The 23,050-nt window shown below is 51.4% G+C and overlaps 1 protein-coding gene and 1 long non-coding RNA gene across 2 annotated transcripts in view; both read right to left on the reverse strand.

Moving 5' to 3' along the window:
- Window positions 1-23,050, reverse strand: part of LOC135291266 (uncharacterized) — a 425,721-nt gene that overhangs the window by 96,111 nt on the left and 306,560 nt on the right. The window lies entirely within an intron of this gene.
- LOC135290648 (uncharacterized) lies at window positions 15,178-16,306 on the reverse strand. Its single transcript, XR_010353414.1, has 3 exons — window positions 16,218-16,306; window positions 15,795-15,883; window positions 15,178-15,264 (listed from the first exon to the last, which is right to left on the reverse strand). It is a non-coding gene; the product is annotated as an uncharacterized LOC135290648 (long non-coding RNA).

The raw sequence follows: 23,050 nt of genomic DNA on the forward strand, positions 1-23,050 counted from the left end.
TGGTTTCACTTGATGACCAATCACAGCCAACTGTGTTGAGCCTGTGAGCAGTCACAAGATTTTTGTTATGCATTCCATTCTATTCTTCTTCTTTGTAGCCTTCTGGTCATTTTTTCCTCTCTGTTCTTTTAGTATAGTTTTAATGTAGTATTTTAATAGAATATATAATAAATCAGCCTTCTGAAATGGAGTCAAGTCTCGTGTCTCCACACCTGGGGTGGTTGCCCCAACAAATTATCCATTTTTTTTAAGGCTGCAAAGTTAAACAGGTTGGGCCAGTTGTTGTGAGTTGAAATGTTGACTATTTGTTGTTGATAGCTTCATGTTGCAATCACCTCTTGTTAATAGTTTTTCTTCAATTACCTGTTAATGGTTAGAAATCAAGCGCAGTTGTCCCCCTGCTGCTTCCCAGGAGCCTGCAGGTAGCAGGAGGAGGTGACATCAGAGCTAGTATGCAGATGAGAATGCATTTCACCAAATTTTGCAATTTTCCAGGAAAAAAACCCTAAAAACAATGAGCCGATATAAAATTAAGTAACCTAAGTAAGGTCTAAAGGTGAGGAACTTAATCCAGTATCTGCTAAGATCCTTTTTACTCCTCACCCTAACCTGAAAGGATGTCAGCTAGAAAGAGGACCTGGAATGTTAGTCCAAAAAAGCGGAATTCCCACTACTCCCTCGAGGATGGAAGCCTCAGCTCTGCCTGCATACCAGCGGGCACAGCTGCATCATCCTCCTCCTCCGTGCCACTCCTGGGAGCAGTGGGGTGCGGGTGACCTGTCGTTTCTCCCCAACCTGAGCTGAATGTTTTTAATAAAGGCATTAAAAAGGAGAAAGATCTCCTGCCCTATTTATTACGCTGGTATTGTCCTTCATAGCAAGAAGCTTCAGAAATTTGCATTTTCCTATGCCCTTTGTACCATGGCAGAGGTTTCTTAAGTAGAAGGTTAAAATTCAACACATAATTCTACAATTTAAAATTTAAATGCTTAGTCCATATTGCTAACTTAATTGAACCCCCCAAAACCTCCATTTCAACAGCAGCCCCTGCCTGGCTTCTGCCTGCCCACACCGTGGGCATCCACGGCTCCTGCTGGGCATGGAGCTCAGTCAGTGCTGGTGCTGGGTGGGCTTTGCTGCTGCTGCCACCTGGACACCTGGGTGACCGCTTGTCCTGGGTTGCAGTGTAAAGATGTATTCTAATGCCATCCTGAAGAGCTGCTGAAACCAGGAGGGGCATTGTTTCTTCCTTATCTCCTGTTAATGGGCCCATCAATGTCTTGCCACGTGACTCGGAGATAACTCCCTCCCAGAGCCATTTCTCTTTCATGGCTAATCAAGGACCCACAGCATGAGGCAGAATGATATCAGCCCACTGTGAGATGCTCTGCCCATGGGGGAGGAGCTAAGCATCCCCAGCTGGATATAATCTGGGTTTTGGGACACAACAAGCAGTCTCTCCACTGGATTCCCAGAGGAACCGCCGCCCTTACCCACTGCTTTTCCAGAGGATGAGAGCTACCAGATTGTTTCGACAGGATCACCACTTCCACAAGTCCATTTCATCTGGACTGCTACCACCACCCTAACTAGCAGGGTGTCAGGCTGTATTCTGACCCTGTCAGTGGTTTTTCTTTTGTATTATTGCATGTATTTTGGGTTTTTTTCCCTTTTCCTAATAAATTGTATTTCTGACTTGGAGCCTTGTTGCCATGATAATTTAGGGAAAAAGCCTCGTGTCCTCATCCGAGGGACCCAAGTTTAAACAAGAATTGGTGACCCCTAAACGTGTAAAACTGATAATCACCCCAAGAGTGACCATAGAATCTAGCCTAGAGCTGAAAAAATGAAACCCTGAAGATAAGCAGAGTTCACAGCCAAGGCAAACAGGAGAACCTGTTAGACTTTCCTGGACATTGTGTCCAGAGACCGCAGAGCAGCAGAGCTGCACAGCTAGATCCACAAAAACACTGTCTAAAGGTACTGTTATTTTTTCCCTTCCTGAAAATCCTACCATTCACAAAAGGTGGGAAGAAAGATAGAAAAATGTACCTTCGAAAGCTCAGGTTCTGTTTACTGCATCAGAGAAGAAAGTTATTAAATTTTAGTGCAGATGGAGACGCAAAGACAGAAATACTCATCATATGTGAGAAAGAGAGTGTTATGAGTTTTTCAGATGGGCAAAATTTCATAGATTTTTTACAAATGTCATATACTCCCTTAATTTACATCTATGAAAATTCATAGACGCTGCCTTTTCGTGGACAATAGTCCAGCGTGTTTCATCCCCAATGATGTATGAAATATACGTACAGATTTATTTCTTTATTTTGAAAAGATAGCACAATGCGAGAGACATCCTGGCTCGGGCGCGCAGTCGCTTTCTGTCCCCGCCAGCTTCAACACGAAAAAAGCCTCTCAAAGAAGACAAACCACAGGTTTGCAGCCCCCCCGCATTGCCCACAGCTGAACAAAAGTTTTTCTCCGCTCCCTTGGAGCAAACAGATCTACCTTCCCCCCCTGCTCCTTCTCCTGGGGGGGATGAAAAACCAAACCCGCCGCTTTCCGGGCCGGCCCCGCCCGCTTCGCCGCGAAATTCTCCGCTTCCCCCACCCCAGGAGGGAGCGGATCCGGCTCCGCCTCGGCCAGCCCCGCAGGAGGTGCCTCAGCCGGAGGCTCCGCCTCAGCCAGCCCCGCAGGAGGTGCCTCAGCCGGAGGCTCCGCCTCAGCCAGCCCCGCAGGAGGTGCCTCAGCCGGAGGCTCCGCCTCAGCCGGCTCCGCCCGCGGCCCCGCAGCCGCCCGAGCCAGCTCCGCCGGCTCTGATAACTGCGCCTGCGCCGCGGCACCCGGAACCGCCTCCCGCCGATCCGCCCGTGTTGCCAGGCAACGCGATCAACAACAGTGATTCCCCGGCTGTGCTGCTGTTCCCGGGAGCTGCAGGAGCTGCCTCCGTGTCTTCTTCCTCTGCATCCCAGCCGGCAACTGAATTCACAACGGTGCAGGCGGCGCCTGCGCGGGCCGACCCCGCTCCGAGCCCGCCGCCCCCGCCTGTCCCGCCGCTCCCTGCCGATCCAATTGCAGTGCAAGAGCTTGCTGAGAATAGTGCTGAGCCCACGAGATCGCCTCAAGAGCCGACACCAGCGCCCGTGCTGCCCGCACCGCCCACCCCAGTTGTCCCGCAGGTTTCCGAAGCTCCATCGTTCACATCAGACCCTGCGAAGAGCCTGTCCTTCTGTGGAGGAGGCGTGGCCCTCCAGCTGACTGCAGGAGCAGTTCGGCTGGCTGTGTTTAAAATCAGTATGGTTTCTGGGTCACTTCGCGTGTGGTCGGGGGCTTCTCCCTGGGGGTTGGGGTGCCTGCCTTCCCCCGAGCGCCCCAGAGGCGTGGGGGAGTGGGCTCCTGTGGCATCTGCCTCTGGTTCCCAGCCCAGTGGGGATGGGTGTGGTGCCGAGGGGCAGAATGCAGGAGAAGTGGCATTTGCATTGCAGGAGCAAGGGAAACAGAGCAAAGCAAGCATTGCTTGCTTGCTCTGGAGACAAGAAACCCTCAGATCTGGGATGACAATTCCTGAGAAAACTTCTCTTCCCGAGCTGCCGGTGTGCAGCGGTGCTGCTGGGGGGAGGAAGCATTGGGTCATTTCTGCTCTGAAGACACTGGCAGCATGGTCCTGCCAGGTTCTGAGCATGCAGAGCACGCCTCACAGGCTGGTTCTGGGCCGTTTGGCTCATTTCCCTGGGCCGGGGCCACTGCCCCGTCCAGTGCTGGGTTTGCTTTCCCCACAGGGACCTGGGCCACCATTCTGTGAGCCAGGTCTGGGTTCTCTGGTCCGCCCACCAGGACCAGGGCCACCCAAGGGTCCTAGAGACCCTCTGCTGCTGCTCTTCTTCTTTTGAATAAAAAAGAAAAAATAATAATAAAGAAAAGTGGAAAGAGCTAGCAGTTCAAAAGCATTGAAAAGTCAAAAATTAGCCTCAGCCCAAGTGGTTCAGTGAAGGGCTGTGGCCAGGGCATTCCAGAATTTTCTCTCTGAATTGTTTCATGACTGTCAATGAATTGTTTGATGACTCTTGTTTTGTTTAGCAGTTCTTTATTTCAGAATTCTGCAAGCCTGTTTCAGGACCAAAGGGGACTTCCAGAGATGTCAAAGAAGAACATCTTCAGTCCATGGACTTTGTCCTGAAATTCAGCTGCTTGGACTTAAAACAATGAACTTTCCTTGCATGAGTTTTTGCATTTTCTTATATTTTAAGATTGTTTTAGCGATATGATATAATTAGATGTTTGTTAAGTGAAGAATTTCCCTGAATGTTTTACAGGTGAAGAATTTCCCTGAGCATTCCACATCAGCAGATGATTGAGATTTTGATTGGCAACAGATGAACCTCAAGAGGTGTTGTTCTCTCTTCTGCAAAGCCCCAGTAGAAGAGATTGCAAACATTTATTTTTCTATTTAATTTAATAAATTTAAAAGGGTGAGATGTTGCCATGATATTTTAGAGAAAAAGCCTCTGCTAGGACTTTTCCTGTCCTGAGGAGCTGAGAGCCTCAGGAAAGAAATGCAAACAATAACTATCTGCTGCTGTGGAGTGCCACAGGTGCATCTTCCATTGGTTCATGTGGATTGTTTTCAATCAGTGACCAATCACAGCCACCTGTGAGAAGGCTGTGAGCAGTCACAGGTTTTTGTTATTTCATTCCTATTCTATTCTTGTCTTTGTAGCCTTCTGATCTTCTTCTCTCTGTTCTTTTAGTATAGTTGTAATGTAGTATTTTAGTATAATATATAACATAATAAATCAGCCCTCTGATGAAAATGGAGTCAAGCCTCGTGTCCTCGTCCAAGGGAACCCAGTCTAAACAAGACCACCAAACAAACAACAACAACAACAAAAAAACCCTAAAAAAAAAAACCCAAACAAAAACAGAGTACTTGAAGCATTTCAAGAAGTTCCCAGACTGAAATTTGTGCCCCAACATGACAGCCTCAAAGTCTCTGTGGCGAGTCAGGAAGCTCAGGAATGAATCTGCAGGGCTTGGATAAACATCATTGGTGTGCGTCCCCCAGAGCACAAGCAGCTCCTCAACAAGACTTCAAGGCTGAGGGACAAAGCTTCCCCCTTCAGCGCTCCACTCTGGAGGATTTTGTGAACAGCTGGCTAGCTGATAAAGGTCACACTGATATAATACCGTTAGTTAAGCAAGAAGGAGATGGGTATAGGAGCCAGCAGTCAGTGTCTAAATCAGGCAAGGGCACTGTGCCCTTGGTGCAACATCAGGATGGGGGAGAGGATCGTTAGTTAGAAATATGAAGAAAAGATGTGGACAGCTGCAACACAGTAGCCACAAGAATGCTAAGGTAGGCGTAGTTAGCTGATAAGTAACTAACCAATAATGAGCTCGCCTTTTGCAATATGTATTGGCCTCATTAACACCAATATAAATGTATGTGCCTATCAATAAATTTTTGAGATTTGCTGATCACTCATACTGAGTGACGCATGTCTTCCGCCGATTACCACAAACTTTGATGTGATCTTTTGCTTGAGCGAGTGTGGCAGTTGCAGGCTCCTTTATTCCTGTTTTTGGACTTGACTTAACTTTTAGTTCGGGGAGATTAAGACTCAGGCAATATAGATGGGGGTATTTCCTGCTGGATTTCTGAAGTGATGGAATGTAGGAAGGCCTTCCAGGTGGAAAGAAGTGACGGAGTGCCTGTCTCAGATGAAGAAAGCGAGGCACTGCAAGAAACCAGCATGCCAGGGAACTGCTGTCCTGGGCTCACGAGTCCGACTGACGGTGGTCCTGCAGGCCTTTGCCCATGCCTGCTCCAGCTGGGCCATCTGCAGCCAAAGCTGGAGGTGTGAGTGCAGCAAAGCTGCTGTCCAAGGAACGCAGCACAGCTGCTGTTGAGGCTGACTGCTGCCTGCAGTGTGTGGGGAGGATATTGCCGGCAGCAATTGCCAGAGAGATGCTTGAAGGCATCTCTGGACAGTGGGCTTTTGGGGGGGTCCTTCTACTTTTGCTCGGGCAGTAAAGACTGTCCCAAGACAATGCTCTTCCCTTTGAAGTGATGAAGAGGAACCACTGAGCTCCTCAGCCTTGTTCCTCTCCTCTGCTCTCCACAGCAGCTCCAGCTGCGCCTCTGCGCTGTCTCTCATGGGCCTGTCTGAGATAGCAGCAGCTCTGAGATAGCCACCTCCTGAGAGGGCAGCCCAAGGCTCTGTTCAGAAGAGAGCTGTGCCTCAAGCCTTGAAGCAAGCCTCACAAACTCTTCTCATATAGACACCCACACTTGCAGCCTTCCAGATGCACAACTGAGAGCTGTGGGACATATGCATGCTCATGCCCTGCAGTGCCCTTTCTCAAATGCCTCAGCTGCTTCTGAGGGAGCTGACATGCCACTGCAGCAGCAAAAGAGCTCTGGATTCAATGGGGTCCGGCAAAAAGTGTGCCTGGCATTTGCCTTGTGTGTTGCTCTGTCCAGTGGCCAGTGCCTTGGTTTGCCACCTCATCCCTGCTCTCTGCCACTGGGGCCGGGAGGGGCGGGCCCGGGGCTGTGGGGCTGTGCCGGCCCCGCTTCCCGGGCCGCAGCTCCAGCTGCCGCCGCTGCCTGGGAGCGGCCCCGCTCCAGCGCCAGGGCCGAGGCGCCGGTGCCGGGCCCCATTGGCCGCTGTCGTGCCGCCGCAGGAGAGCTCCCCGCCGTGTCCCGGCTGCAGAGAGCGGCTGCCCGGGCGGTTCGCCTGGGAGTCTGAAGCGAGCATGGCCCAGGGAGCGGAGCAGAGAAATAGAGACCCAAGAGACAGGGGCAGGAAGCAGAACGGAGAGACAAGGGGAGCAAAAGAGGGCCAGGGAACGGGGCCGGAGCTGCGGGAAGGGGCAGCAGGGACAGAGGAAGAGACGCAGAATGAGCAGGAGGGAGCAGGAGAGAGCGAACGCTGGGCTGGGGCGGGATGGAGACTGTTGAAGAAGCTTTGGAGGGACAACAAAATAGAAAGCGAGTGGCAAAGAACAGGGCTATAGCGGGCAAGCAAGGGACGGGCAAGTGGCTAGAGCAACACACAAGGAGAAGCCCAGGGGCAGTTTTTGTATGCACTCCAGTAAAGCCCGAGGTGTTTTCCTGCTGCAGTGGTCGCTGCCAGCCAGCGGCAGCAGCTGGGGCTGAGGCCCGGCAAGCGGGGCCGGCACAGCCCCGCAGCCCCGTGCCCGCCCCTCAGGGCCCCGTGCGCAATGGCGGCAGCAGGGGACGAGGAGGCCGCGGGCTGCGGGCAGCGCTGCCGCCCCGCCGGGCCACACGCCGCGGGCGGCTTCAGCAGCAGCACAGGAGCTCTGGGGACACTGGTGCCACAGCTGGTGACGGGCCGCCAAGCAGCACAGTGGCGCGGAGCGCGGTAAGGGAGAGCCTGGGCGTGTGGCCCCTCAAGGAACAAAGGAGGGCCGTGTTCATCGGTGCCTCCCCTGGGGCAGGAATGGAGGGCCCCAGATGGCGCTCAGAGCCAAGGCCGAGGCAGCTGGGCAGCTTGCCTGGGTCCTACGTAGGAAGGAGATGTCACCAAGACACCCTCCAGCCTGCTCTGGCCCTCTGCTCATTATGGGCTGTGGCCTTCACGGTGGGCAGTGATGTGTGCTTGATTCCAGAGGATGCCATGGGCCGAGTTTCTGCAGCTTGTCAGCTGCATAGGACTCTTACGAGCCTTGGAGAGAGACCCGAGGGGTGGAAATCTGTCAGTGCCTCTTTGCTTGCAGCTGGAAACACCTGGGGCTTAAGTGGTGCTTCAGGGACAACTGTACCAAAGGTGCTCTAGAAGGCTGTCCAAGAGCTTCTGAGCGGAGGTTGCCTGGCACACATAAGTCATGCATATTTATTTGCCAGAAGAGCTGCTTGGCTAAAAGGCCAGCAGTGTTACCTGATATCTGCAGCAACCAAGACATTTGTGTGTGTCCCGTGGCGGTGCCTGATGGTGTCCGAGGACAAGGCAGAGGGAGCTCAGGGGCTCTGGATGACTGCTTGAGGGATCTGGGGCGCATGTGGTATTTTCTTCCGCCACGTGCAGTGAGCCAGACCCAGGAAGGCTCTAGAGGTGAATGGCCGGCAGCCTGGCATTCCCAGCAACAGTGTGGGAGTTTGACCGTGGGTTACTCTACAGGACAGCAGGCCTGATGGTGGCACATGGGCTACATCTGCCTCAAAGGGAAAAAGGCTCTTGGCTCCAGAGTTAGCAGGGCTCCTTGAGAGAGCTTTAAGCAGCATTGGAAGTGGAAAAGGGAGTAAACCAGGCTGACGGGGGAGATGCGTCAGCACTGCACAGCCATGTTTGCGTGACAGTGGAGGATGGAAGCAGTGCTGCCATCAAAGGTCATGAAAGTGTAGCAGAAGTCATGGGAAAAGCAGGTTTTTGCCACAATTCTTTCAGACAAAAATACTACCAAAGAAACACTCTTGAATTTGGGCTTTTTACAGCAGCCTTCATCCAGGTCTTCTTCTAGGGAATTTCTGAGGAATAAGACATGAGTGCCTCTGCATTCCCATGCACAATGCTGCCTCCAAAATACTCCAGCCCTTCTCCATTTGGCTCCTTCCATTCCTGTGCAGAAGAAGGAAATTCAGTAGAGGGGAGGTGCAGGAATTCACAGGCAACGTGGGCGTACATTGGGGCCTTGACAGCCATCACTTTGTTATGAGGTCACAGAGCTCTGTTTGATGTCACGTTCCAGAGCCCCACTGTGCTCTTCAGTGCTCGCTCTGGGCAACACTGCAGCAGCAGCAGCAGCAGCAGCAGCAGCAGCAGCAGCAGCAGTAGCAGAGTGTTTCTAGCAGGGGGGATCATGGTCCTGAGCCGCTACCTCCTGCTGCTCTTTCTCGTGGCCCTGCCAGCCCAGAATGCCCAGAGTGCTGCAGCAGCTGGGCAGGGAGCAGGTAGGCAGGCAGGGGCCAGCACACAGCCCTGGCTGGCAGCAGCGGGGCCGGGAGCAGGGATGGCTGAGCCAGGAAGGCACCACGGGGCAGGCCGAGGGGCAGAGGCTCCAGGGGAGGTGTGAGGGGCTGCAGCTGCTTTAGGGTGCAGCATGGAGAGAGCTTCCTAAGGAGCAAGGATGTGGGGAGGGTCGGGTCAGGCCCGGAAGCTCAGCACCAGTTCTCCATCACTCAGCAGTGGCTGTCCGTCCCTCCGCTCTGGTTGTCCAGCCTTCTGGCCCGGCTCCAGGGCTGACCCGCACACAGATCGTGTGGGCACGCCACGGCTTTTCCCTTCATGTGGGAGCTGCCAGCTCAGTGTCCCAAGGGCAGCCAGACCCCCCTGCATCTGTGAGGATGCAGACCTGCCTGAGCGTGCCCTAGCAGTGCCTCCCACATCCAGGCCTTGAGGTGTGCCCATCAGGGCAGTGCACGTGATGGTAACTTCTTGTGGGTGTTTGCTTGTAGTTGTGGACACAGAGAGTGCTCTTTCAGCCCCTGAGCGAGGGGCAGATACCGTGCTGACTCCGAGCTGGTACCTCAAGCGTGAGTAGTCAGTCTGTCCTGCCTTCACAAAAAGGGAGCCCCTTTTCCCTATTTTATTCACGAGAAAAATACCGTCATAGGTTAACGTGCTTTTGTAAATCTAACAATAGGGATGAACGATGACATGGTTCCTGAAGAGTTCCCTGAAGGATTGCCGGATGTTCCAGAGGAGCTCCTGGCAGCCTTGCATGAAGCCCCATCTGGTTAGTATATCCCACTCTGTTAACCCTGGCAGCCGGGAAGCTGAGCTTTTGCTTCCTGTAGGCATGTGCTGTATCCTGGACAGGCAGAAGCACTCAGTCAGAGTCTTGCTGCAGGCCCACTCCATTTCACAGCTCCTGCAGGGAGCCCTAGAGATGGTCCAGCACAGCCTCTGCTCGCAGCTGTGCTTCCAGATGACTGCCAGGGGCTTCTCCAGCTGCTGCTGCAGCTGTAGCATTCCTGGCCAGGGCTGCTCTGTGCAGACATTGGCATCCAGATGTTGGGCAAAGGCCAGTGCTGAATTTGGGTTGGCCACATAGTCAGCACAGCATGGAGGCAGCAATGACATCAGAGCAAGCCTTGGCTGCCCCTTGCAAAGCTCAGGCTCAGGGACGGCTTGAAGCTGGAGTCCAAGGGTGAGGGGGAACCTGAAGGTACTCCTTCTGTGGGTCATTTGGTTGATTAAGTCTTGGCTGGTTTGGGTCTGCACTTCTTGTTGCACTGCAGAAAATCCAGCTGTCGATTCCTCCTGTCTTGGGGGGGACAGCGGCCTCGTCAGCGCCGCTTGCCGCAATGCCCAGGCCATGGTACCGTGCTTGTGCTGAGGGGCAGTGGCTTCTGGTTAATGTGTGCAATGTTTTTTTTTTCTGAAGAGACAGATTCTGAGACTGTGCCGGAGACCTTAGCAGTGGAAGAAAGTGACACTGTGCCAGGCTCACATGAAAAAAGAGAACCAATAGAGGACACCAGGACACTTGCTGAGCCTGAGGAATATTCAGGTGAGTGCTTGCTAGATGCTGTCTTGGGCAAAGAGCAGCATTTCTGCTGTATCCCTGCAGTGCTCTCCATGGGTGAATTGCAGGTGCCCAGCACGCAGCCCGGGCCTGCAGCCCGGAGGAGTAGATGGGGCAGTGCTGCTCCCTGGCACACACTGGGCTCTTGTGCATGAGAGCTTGATGGGATCCCTCTTGGTCCCTGATGCTAAGACACCAGAGCCAGAGGAAGCCATCTCTGAAGACAGCATCAGATGTCAGTTCTGATCCACTAGCAGTGCCAGTCCTTGGGCATCTGAAGCACACTGTGGGGTTATGCCTAGTGCAGAGCACAAACGCTGACTCTTGCATTGTCTCTGCTCCTGCCAGGGTCATCCGCTGGGCAAAAAGCCGAGACTGCTGGACACCGTGACCCGAGCAAGTACTACATCCTAGTAGGGACAGTAGCAGCCTCAGCTTTGCTTCTGCTTGGGGCAGTGTCTGGCTATCTAGTCATGCATCAGCTGCTGAAGAGAGACAGGTGAGTTATTAATTGCTGCCATTGGCAAGGAAGTCTTTGCAGCATGCAGGAGCGCCCAGGCGGCTCCTAGCAGGGCTCTGAGGAAACTGTGCTCCAAATTCCTATCTGTGAGGAGTCTTCTTGGAAATCTGTTTCTACAGGAGGAGCCAGGAGGACAAAGAGGCAACAGGACAGGACTGGGACTCTTCCTGGCAAAGCTGTGGTCAGCCTAGAGGTGAAGCAGAGTCAGGAGAAGGAGCGGGAAGCGGCGAGAGAGCCCAAGGCAACGGGTTCAGGGACAGCTGCCGCCTGTTTCCTGAGCTCTTTGCAGCAGAGCTCGCCCAGCTGTACAAGAACATGAGTGCATACCCGTCACCTCTGCCCACCTGCTCCTTCTGTGCTCTGGCTGACAACGCCTCTTCACGGGACCACTGGATTTCCCTGGAGTCACCTCAGCCCACAGCATCCTCTTGCCCCTCCTACCAATACCTGCAGGACTACTATCTCTTAGAGGATGATGATTAGTGATAGTGATAGATGATTAGTGATAGTGATAGCCATAAATAGTGATAGTGGTAGTGATTCTTTTAGTGCTAGTGATAGGGACACTTGATATTAGAGGGTGGTGGTTGTTTTAATGATAGTGATAGTTAATATTAGAGGATAGTGATGGTTTTAATGATAGCGTTAGTTAATATTAGGGGATAGTGATTGTTTCAATGATAGCGTTACTTGATATTAGAGGAGGGTGATTGTATTAGTGATAGTGATAGTCATAAATAGTGATAGTGGTAGTGATTCTTTTAGTGCTAGTGATAGGGATACTTGATATTAGAGGGTGGTGGTTGTTTTAATGATAGCGATAGTTAATATTAGAGGATAGTGATGGTTTTAATGATAGCGTTATTTGATATTAGAGGACAGTGATTGTATTTAGCGATAGTGATAGTTAATATTGGAGGATGGTGATTGTTTTTCTGATAGTGGTACATTTAGTGGTAGTGATACTTGGTATTAGCAGACAATGATTATTTTCTTGATCTTGATAAATAAATATTTTTCCAAAAGCAGTAAGTTCTTGCCTGCTGCGGCTGTTTCTGTTGGGGCAGAATGCACAGAGCTGGGAGCAGGGCTGGGGCTGTAACAGGAGCTCTGAGAAACTTGCACTGCAGTGCAGGAGCTGCTTGTGCCACCTCAGCCTGCTTTCCCAGCAGTGGCCATTCACAAAGCTTTCCTGCACCAGCATGGGGACACGCTGGCTAGCAGTGACATGCAGAAACTTCTCTGGGAGCTCATTTGGGATGCTGGCCTGAATCAGGAAGGTCTGGGCAGAGAGGGAAAGATGTTCTGCGAGGGATGGCTGTCCAGCAGTGAGCACATCAAGGAGACCCGAGGTGGTGACTTAGGTCGTGGCAGTCCCTCCCCGAAGAGCTTCAAGAGAGGAGCATCAAGGAGCGGAGAGCTGGAGCCGGGCTGTGTGAGAGGGGAAGGAATGTCCTATCAATCACAGGAGCCTTCTTAAAAATTAGATGGATAACAGCGACTATGATTATAATAAAAATTACAGTCTTGTCGCACGCAGTATGGGAAAAAAGCCCAGAGCTGGAATGCAACAGAGAACTTTTGTGGAGGATTTTGTGAACAGCTAGCTAGTTGACAAAGGTCACACTGATATAATACCGTTAGTTAAGCAAGAAGGAGATGGGTATAAGAGTCAGCAGTCAATGTCCAAATCTGGCAAGGGCACTGTGCCCTTGGTGCAACATCAGGATGGGGGAGAGGATCGTTAGTTGGAAATATGAAGAAAAGATGTGGACAGCTGCAACATAGTAGCCACAAGAATGCTAAGGTAGGCGTAGTTAGCTGATAAGTAACTAACCAATAATGAGCTCGCCTTTTGCAATATGTATTGGCCTCATTAGCACCAATATAAATGTATGTGCCTATCAATAAAGTTTTGAGATTTGCTGATCACTCATATTGAGTGCCGCATTTCTTCCGCCGATTACCACAGGCCTCAACCCACTACTTTTATCCCAGCAAGTACAGTGAGACAAGAGGACCCCTTTAGATCCAATGCATTGAATTCAGCAAAGCCTCCCCAGCCACTCCCAGCTGAGATGTTCAGGAATCAAAGGAGGAAGCTCCACCATGATTTCATTGGCAGTAATGGGGACACGCCTCTGGAAGTGCTGCCAGCTGAGCCAGGGGCTGGGCCTGGGGGGGACTCATGTGCCCCCATTGCTCTCTCAGGGCAAATGCCGTGTGTGCAACACCAAGGAAATGTAATGAACACTGCCTCAGGGATTTCATACAGACAAAAAGGCAAAATGGAACAAAGTTTGGTTTAATGATAAAAACAGATTGTGTTTCAACAAAGACAAAATGTGAAAAGTTGAAGCATAATAAACACCAAACCTGTTACATTTATTGCTAAATCTAACACTACTAATACATTTTTAATAATACTTATATATCTTAACTAATAAACAGAGAGATTCCTATCACGTAAACTAAAAGAAGAATAAAGAATCCTAAAAACTTGAAAAACAATCTTATTTCTATCTAGTCCTCCTGACCCCTAACTCTTGCTAGCCTGGGGTAATTGCAGGGCTAATTTGGACTTTTCTTCTTGGGGAGAGGCTGTGCATCCTTGCGTGCGCGGTGTCTTCTCCTGTGCTTGTTCCTCTCCTTGATGGTTTCAAACTCCCTGGAAGACAGGAAACAAATCATCCATTGTTAACTTCATACACACAGATATCAAGTGTGTATGAAGTGCATACAAGTGTCGGGATCTCCATTTTCGAATGAATTTTTGTCTTTTCAGGCTGTGACACATTTGTAAATCGATCAGCACCACGAGTCTGATCTTTCTGGTTTCAACTCTTTGAAATGTCTTCCTCCTTTTGCTTGATCCTAGGTTTAATTGGATCAGCAGCATCAAAGCAAGCTTTGATGCATGTGTTCCTGCTTGTATGAACTGTGTCTTGTTGGGGCATGGCAAGGTTTCACTGGGAATGCTGGGTTTGAACGAAGCTGTTTGGGTTCCAAGTGGGCTGTAAGCTTGAGCAGGGCTGCCAGGGGCGATCCTGCAAGTGGCCTCAGCTTGCCCTGTGGTGCCTTTGGAAAGGGTCAGCGTGCTTTAGGCCAAAGGGGCAGCTGGGAGCAGAAGGAGGAGGAGCTTGCGCACCGTTGGCACTGCCCGCACGGAAAGGGGCCTCCCGCCGGCTGGGGCGGCTGGCGCGGTTGGCAGCAGGGACACTCCGCGCTGCCAGCCCGCTTGCGGCTTCTCTTCCCGGTCTCCCCTGTCTCCTTCCTGGGAGGGCTTTTCCTCCTCTTCCGTTTGCCCGCAGTCTGGAAATCAAAGAATCCTTATCAGTGCTTCCTTCCTCTCAGAAAGCTGGAATTCACAGCGTCCACCCCAAAAATCTATTGGCCTAAGCAATTTCTTCCAAACCCCGCGGAGCTGAGAAAAGGGCTGGATATGGCAGTGGGCTGCGGCAGGCTGCCAATGATGGAGGTTGGAGGAAAATACTCCCCTTTACCACAGCTCTAAGGGGGTGGGATAAATACGTGGCTATCTCTAGTTCTACATGTCTGATTTCTACCTCTCTGCCTGACATCTATTTATCTCTGGTTTTCCTCCCCACATGTCTAGGGCATGGATTTTACATTCAGTCAAACTAGTGAAGACACATGATTACCCATTTTCTGCTACCCAAAATAATCTCTCTCCCTCTCTCTGTCTCTCTCTGTGAAGCAAATTGCTGTTTGCTGGTAAGGAAAGTATTAAAGGTGCCATAGCACCAGCAGCTCCTTCTTGAGGATACGCTGGGGTGCTACAAAAGATCTCTAAAATTTGGCAGCATCTCCATGAAGGCGGCCCATATGGCTGATGTTAGCAAGCAGTGGGGAATGAAGGGTCTGATAGGAATCTGAGGGTGCCAGCCCTTGAGAAATCGATTTGTAGAGAGTCAAAGCCCATTTTGGTGGCGGTGCTGCTTCGTTTGGTCAAGGTTATGCTCCACAATTCTGTATTTCAGGGCAGCAGCACAAGAAAGCCCCGGGCAGCACCTGCTGCGCCTCTCCTGCTGCGTGGGACCAAGGGAGCCAGGCAAAGCGGTGTCTGGCATGGCTTGCAGCAGGGTTTGTGCCCTTCTGCCAGTTTCTTGACCCTGCTGGCATGTCTGGATTTTCTTCCCACTCACCTGAGCAAGAGTGCTGCTGGCAAGTTTCTGCTCTTTTTTCCAGCAGTAGTAGTACTCCACACACTGTGCCACGGTCTTACTTGGGATCTGTTGTGAAAAGCAAAAGAAGGAATGTGAAATGGCCATCCTGTAGGGTGCATTGGAGAACAATGAGAATACAGAGTAAAGTAGGAATTAAAGTCATGGAGAAAATTGAGGAGGGTGTAAAATGAAATCAATATGCAGGAGTCAGAGAGGCATTATGCAATGTAATAAACCGAGTCTTATGCTACGTGGTAACACATATAATGCACAGATCAACACCAAGTCCCCCTAGCAGAGTTCTTCTTTGCCCTGTTCACTGCAGTTATCCCAGCACAAGGTGTTGTGGAAGCAACAGCACACCTGGGAGACAAGTCTGACAGAACAGTGCTTTGTCTTCCAAAACAGCCTGGAGAGAAGGGCTGCAGAGGCAGGATCATCATTTTCACGCAGGCCTTCCATGTCCTGTTCTGTGACTACTTTAACAGTTTTGGTACTTGAGAAGAGAGGGACATAGGTGCAGTATTTGGTACCAGCAATAATTAACATGTCCCTTCTGATGATCTGCCAAGGTGAGGTATGTCCTGTGGCTTTACCTGCTTCTGGATGAGATGGAAATCCTTGCCGTAGGTGTGGAAAGCCGTTTGGAAGGCCTCCTTCTCCTCAGGTGTCCATCTATCAGAGCCTGGCAAGAAAAAGCAGCAGCGGAATTGATCCCTCTAGCCACTTGAAGCAGATCCCACTGGCTGCCGAAAGCAAGCTGGCACCAGCCATCATTCACGTATGTGCATGTCTGCTCCCTCAGAAGGTGATGAAGACGAGAGCAGGCATTCCCCAGGGAAAAAGGCATGGAAAACGAGTCAAGCTGAAGGAGTAGATGCTGGTGCTTTCCCCATCCCCAGAGAAGGCGAGATCTTGTGCTAGTTTAAAGCACAATTAATTGAAGCAGAAATGCTTGACACGGCCATTAAGGGCACGGCAGCATGTGTCAGTGAAGGAAGAAGCTGGGCTTAGGTTACCTGCATAATGATAATCAGCCAAGGGATGGTCTTGAGCTGTTGGAGGCCCCCCCGAGAGCAACATCTCCAGAGCCTCCTGCAAGATGCAAGGGAAAAAGGCTTGAGCTGCCCCACAACACAAAAAAGGAGCCAAACCCCACCCATGCTGCTTTCAGCCGCTTTGCCTCTTCAGCTGAGGATTCAGGCCACTGCCTCTCATGTGGGTCAAAGATTGTGCTTTGCTCCCAGTCCCTTGTTTCTGCTGCCCAGCCCTTGGCTCCTGCTCCCCAAGGGTAGCATTTTCCTCTCCAACTCCATGATTTTGCTCCTCCTGCACCCCAAATTGCCTCAGCTGACTGCGGCTTCTGGGAATTGTCCCTCAAAATGTCTTTGAGAACACAGATCTCCAGGAGGTTTTCAAGGCAGCAGGCTGCAGGACCCTGCGGCGCTGCCTCCAGGAGAGATCTTGTCCCTGCTGGAGCCATTTGGGCTCAGCCCTGCCGCAGCTGGACGAGACACAGCAGGCAGCGAGTGCTCTGCTGCTTGTGAACTCCCTTCTTCAAGGAGCAGCCAGGAAAGGCTGTCCCGCTGCCCGGGCCTTATCAATTCCCTGCCCACTCTTGCCCCCGCCCAAACAGCCGCTTCCTACCGGAACGCTGCCGCCAGCCTGGTGCAGGCAGTGCAGGGCGAGCTCCAGCTGAGCTGCTGCCCCGGGAAGGCCACGGGAGCTGGCCATGTCCAACAGTTCTCTGACTGCAAGCACAACAAAAACCCAGCCAAAGTCAGTCTTGAGCCAGCAAAGTGGAAGGCTTTCCATACAAGGCAGAAGGAAAGCACAAGAGCTAAAGCCTGCAGCTTGGAGAGCACGAAAGGGAGAGCAAAGCAAGGGGCAGCTGAAGCAAGGGCCCACCTAGTGCTGCCTCTCCCTTCCATGCAGCTTTTGTCATAAGGAGTGGGGGCCAATCTCCCCCCTTCCAGTGGCACATGCCTCTGAACCATTTCGATAGCAGCACAGTTGCTCTTTTTCCTGCTCGACTGCAGAAGCAGAGCATTGTCCTTACGCCTACCACTTCCACAAGGGAAGATGGGCATGACAAGGAGAGAAGCAGAGCCTGCCAAAAGCTGCCTTTTTACCCAAAAACCAGCACTTTACATGCCTGACTATCTCAGGAGTGGAAGGAAAGCTAGACAGCTACCTCTGTCCGGTTTTTCCAGGTCAGGGTCGTCTTCCTCCAAGGGCTTCCAGACCAGGGTTGCAGGCTCTTCATCCTCACTTGGCGGCCCGGTCTGCACCTCGGGGAGCTCAGCCTGAAAGTCACTGCCAACATTGATGTGTCTAGAGGAAGAAGGAGGTGGACGTAAGAAAGGCAAGTGGTCAAGAGACACCTGGTGTGCAGCCACAGCCTTGGACCAATCCCACCGTGACTCTGAAAGAGCAGTTGTCCTGCTCGCCGTTCCTCAAGTTTGCTGTCCTTTAACCCTAGGCCAAAACTCACGGCTTAGTGAGGACTCTTGCTTTCCTCTTCATTGTGCCTCTCCTTTCCACCTGAAAGAGATCAAAACAACGCTCCAGATGAAACTCATTCTGCCAAGATGTGTCGGTAGCCTTGCTTCTCATCCTCACCACTGAAAACCCCAAGCTCCTCTGTCCCAGCTCCTCTCCATTAGGTGTCATTGCTGTGTTTTTCACTTGGAATGTCTGAGGCAGGTCCCTCTAGCAGTCTGCAGCTTCCTGAAGAAGGAAAGCTGAAGGGCAGGCACTAGAGTGCCTTGAGTCTTGGGGCCAGTGAGAAGAGCCAAGAGAAAGGCATGGAAGATGCACTACTGCAGGCTGGGGTTGGATGGAAGGAAAAGGTTCTTCAGCCAGAGGCGGCTTGGGCACTGGAAGTGCCTCCCCAGGGAAGGGCTCCCAGCACCAAGGCTGAGAGAGCTCCAAAAGTCTTTGGACACTGCTCTTGGGCACAGGCTGGGATTCTTAAGGCTGTCCTGAGCAGGCCCAGGTGCTGGGCTCCACGATCTTTGGGAGTCCCTTCCAGCCCAGAAAATGCTGTGATACTGTGATTGTGTTCCTGAGAAGCACCGCTCAAGAGGGCATCTCACAGCTGCCTCTGACCGTGAGGCAGAGCCAGCCCTACACACATTGAACAACACAGACAAATCTATGGCAATATCTCTCTGGAAAAGAGATGCAAGGCAGGTGGAAAAAAATCAAAAAAGCTATGAAAATAGAATATTGTTCCAGTGTCTGGAAGTGATGTAAGTATGTGAGTACAAAAGAATTGCTGCAACCAGATCATTTTGGAGGATGAAAGCCAGTATTGCAGGACAAGCCCAGCAAACTCCTTGCATGCTCTGATGGGCAGGCATCCCAGAGGAGAAGTCCCATCCTTCTGGTTTTTGAAGCTTTGCAGCAGGTGTGACCAGAGTGAGGGCGTAACAGGATTTGTGGACACTGAACCCCTGAATTCCTTCGGAATGACCAGTTGGTTTTGGGGTCACCACAACGTAGTTTTAGGACTTAAATGGGTGCCACGAACTTCTAATCAGGCGATCAGTAAACGAGAATCTACAAGTGCACCGTGACAGCTCCCTACGTCCTCTATGGAAAGGCCTGTATTTCCCCTGGAGGCAGCATTATTCCTGGAGAAGTTGCAGCCTGCTTTCATGTGCAACCTCTTCTGGGGAAAGTGACCACGCACCGTGTCTGTGGTGGTTGGTGGCAGAGCCAGCTGGAGCCTCCTGCCGTTCTGTGAGTGCTTTGGGGCCCACGGGGATTTTCTTACCTTGCACAGTGCCAAAGTGCTGTGGGGATGCCTGGCGGCAGACGAGGAGATGAGGATGTCGCTGCAGAAGCCAGCTGTGGCGCTGAGTGCAGAAGGTGGCTGCTGAGGGACAGCCCAGGAGCAGATGCTGCAGCTGCTGCTCCAGCGCTGCTCCACCAGTGTTCCACCAACGGCCGCAGGAGCAGCAGACAAGGGCAGTTGCTACGGGCACAGCCCAACATTCCATGCAGAACCCCAGGGGAACCATGGGACAGAAACAGGGATAGGCCACCTTTGCCCCTTCTACTTCTTCTGCTGCAAGTTTGCTCTGAGGAGCTCCCCATTGGGGCTTTTCCCCTCAGTCCTCTGGACATGGAAAAGCAGAGCCGGGACAGCTCTGGCTCTCCTCTGTGCTTCTCTGTAAGGTGCCTGCAGCTGAACAGGCAGTGGAGGCTGGCTCTGTCCAAGGGTCCATTCCACATTTCCTGCACTGCAGAACCAGGAGGACTCCTGCCGCTGCCTTTCCTCTGGCTCTGAGAGGAGCTAGAGCTTGCAAATTGTTCCGTGCAGAACCAAGTGCAAAGCTTTCTCTCCAAGTGGCGGCATTCATCCTGCCCCCTTTCTCAATTGTCTGGTGCCCAATAATGTCACTTGATGTTTTCCCTCCTTTGGCCAGCTGAGCTGGTCTCTCACCTCAACACTCCTTCCCTGAAACTTGGAGAAACGGGATGTTTCTCAGGGCAGCTGATGGGGACACACACACTGGGGCAGCCCACCAGCATTGCTGTAGTCAACAGGTCATGCAGAATTTCTAGGTCTCTCTTCCAGCTCCCTTGAAGAAGGGGGAATGTTCATCTCTACTACTCTGGCATTCCTCTAAGGAAGGAACACCAAGAGAATTTCTTTTCCACACTAATGGCCTTCACCTTTGTTGGAATACTTAGGTGCCAGATATGGCAAAACCCAGCCACTTGTACTGCTTTCCTGCCTAAGGTTTAAGCAAAAGCAAATCTTGCTTCCTTCCCAGCCTGCATGTTACACCCACACCAGCCACCTGCTGGGAAAACATCTGGAATGAGGCCCACTGCAATGCAGATACTTTGTAGGCTCCAGATCCCACCTGCACTGGCTCCAGCATGCAAGGGCAAGCTTTGGTCGCTTCCCAGAAGCAGCCTGGCCATTCCCCGCTGCCTCGCCCCCTCGCCATCCTCCACAGGCCCTGCTGCCAAAGCCTTGCTAGGCAGAGCCATTTGCTGGGCTCGGTAAAAGAGTGACTTGGATTCTTCTATGGCGCAAATACCAAAGCTGTGAGAAGGGAGAGGATCAGGTTCACAGCCGCTCTGCTTTAGCTAAGGACATTACTGGAGGCTCAGAGCCTGGTCCTTTAAAGAGAAACTGAATCTGAACTCCTGGTGTCTTTGTGGTGCATGTGGATATTTCTTTTCTAGAATCAGAGAGGTTAGAAAAGTCCTCCAAGGTGCTCAAGTCCATCTGTCCCCCAAAATGAAACAAAGTTATGTTGCTGGGCAACAAAAAGGCCTCAACCCACTACTTTTATCCCAGCAAGTATAGTGAGACAAGGGCACTCCTTTAGATCCTGTGCACTGAATTCAGCAAAGCCTCCCCAGCCACTCCCAGCTGAGATGTTCAGGAGTCAAAGGAGGAAGCTCCACCATGATTTCATTGGCAGTAATGGGGACACGCCTCTGGAAGTGCTGCCAGCTGAGCCAGGGGCTGGGCCTGGGGGGGACTCATGTGCCCCCATTGCTCTCTCAGGGCAAATGCCGTGTGTGCAACACCAAGGAAATGTAAGGAATACTGCCTCCAGGAATTTAATACAGACAAGAAGGCAAAATGGAACAAACTTTGGTTTAATGATATAGACAGATCATGCCTCAACAAAGACAGAAAGGGGAAAGTTGAAGCATAACAAACACCAAACCTTTTACATTTATTGCTAAATCTAACACTACTAATACATCTTTAAAATACGAATGTATCTTAACTAATAAACAGAGAGATTCCTAACAGGTAAACTAAAAGAAGAATAAAGAATCCTAAAAACTTGAAAAACAATCTTATTTCTATCTAGTCCCCTTGACGCCTAACTCTTGCTAGCCTGGGGCAAATGCAGGGCTAATTTGGCCTTTTCTTCTTGGGGAGAGGCTGTGCATCCTTGCGTGGGCGATGTCTTCTCCTGTGCTTGTTCCTTTCCTTGATGGTTTCAAACTCCCTGGAAGACAGGAAACAAACCATGCATTGTTAACTTCATACACACCATTAAGCCAAGCGCCGAGATCTCCCTTTTTGGATGAATTTCCATCTTTTCAGGCTGTTACGTATTTATTAAATTGATCAGCACCATGAGTCTGATCTTTCTGGTTTCAATTCTTTGAAATGTCTTCCTCCTTTTGCTTGATCCTAGGTTTAATTGGATCAGCAGCATCAAAGCAAGCTTTGATGCATGTGTTCCTGCTTGTACGAACTGTGTCTTGTTGGGGCATGGCAAGGTTTCACTGGGAATGCTGGGTTTGAACGAAGCTGTTTGGGTTCCAAGTGGGCTGTAAGCTTGAGCAGGGCTGCCAGGGGCGATCCTGCAAGTGGCCTCAGCTTGCCCTGTGGTGCCTTTGGAAAGGGTCAGCGTGCTTTAGGCCAAAGGGGCAGCTGGGAGCAGAAGGAGGAGGAGCTTGCGCACCGTTGGCACTGCCCGCACGGAAAGGGGCCTCCCGCCGGCTGGGGCGGCTGGCGCGGTTGGCAGCAGGGACACTCCGCGCTGCCAGCCCGCTTGCGGCTTCTCTTCCCGGTCTCCCCTGTCTCCTTCCTGGGAGGGCTTTTCCTCCTCTTCCGTTTGCCCGCAGTCTGGAAATCAAAGAATCCTTATCAGTGCTTCCTTCCTCTCAGAAAGCTGAGACGCTCACAGCGTCCACCCCAAAAATCTATCGGCCTAAGCAATTTCTTCCAAACCCCGAAGAGCTGAGAAAAGGGCTGGATATGGCAGTGGGCTGCGGCAGGCTGCCAACCCAGCACTTGGAGGAAAATACTCCCCTTTCCTACAGCTCTAAGGGGGTGGGATAAATACGTGCCTATCTCTAGTTCTACATGTCTTATTTCTACCTCTCTGCCTAACATCTATTTATCTCTGGTTTTCCACCCCACATGTCTAGGGCATGGCTTTTACATTCAATCACACTAGTGAAGACACATGATTACCCATTTTCTGCTACCCAAAATAATCTCTCTCCCTCTCTCTGTCTCTCTCTGTGAAGCAAATTGCTGTTTGCTGGTAAGGAAAGTATTAAAGGTGCCATAGCACCAGCAGCTCCTTCTTGAGGATACGCTGGGGTGCTACAAAAGATCTCTAAAATTTGGCAGCATCTCCATGAAGGCGGCCCATATGGCTGATGTTAGCAAGCAGTGGGGAATGAAGGGTCTGATAGGAATCTGAGGGTGCCAGCCCTTGAGAAATCGATTTGTAGAGAGTCAAAGCCCATTTTGGTGGCGGTGCTGCTTCGTTTGGTCAAGGTTATGCTCCACAATTCTGTATTTCAGGGCAGCAGCACAAGAAAGCCCCGGGCAGCACCTGCTGCGCCTCTCCTGCTGCGTGGGACGAAGGGAGCCAGGCAAAGCGGTGTCTGGCATGGCTTGCAGCAGGGTTTGTGCCCTTCTGCCAGTTTCTTGACCCTGCTGGCATGTCTGGATTTTCTTCCCACTCACCTGAGCAAGAGTGCTGCTGGCAAGTTTCTGCTCTTTTTTCCAGCAGTAGTAGTACTCCACACACTGTGCCACGGTCTTACTTGGGATCTGTTGTGAAAAGCAAAAGAAGGAATGTGAAATGGCCATCCTGTAGGGTGCATTGGAGAACAATGAGAATACAGAGTAAAGTAGGAATTAAAGTCATGGAGAAAATTGAGGAGGGTGTAAAATGAAATCAATATGCAGGAGTCAGAGAGGCATTATGCAATGTAATAAACCGAGTCTTATGCTACGTGGTAACACATATAATGCACAGATCAACACCAAGTCCCCCTAGCAGAGTTCTTCTTTGCCCTGTTCACTGCAGTTATCCCAGCACAAGGTGTTGTGGAAGCAACA

Source organism: Passer domesticus, chromosome Z, assembly GCF_036417665.1.
Source record: "Passer domesticus isolate bPasDom1 chromosome Z, bPasDom1.hap1, whole genome shotgun sequence".
NCBI lineage: Eukaryota > Metazoa > Chordata > Aves > Passeriformes > Passeridae > Passer > Passer domesticus.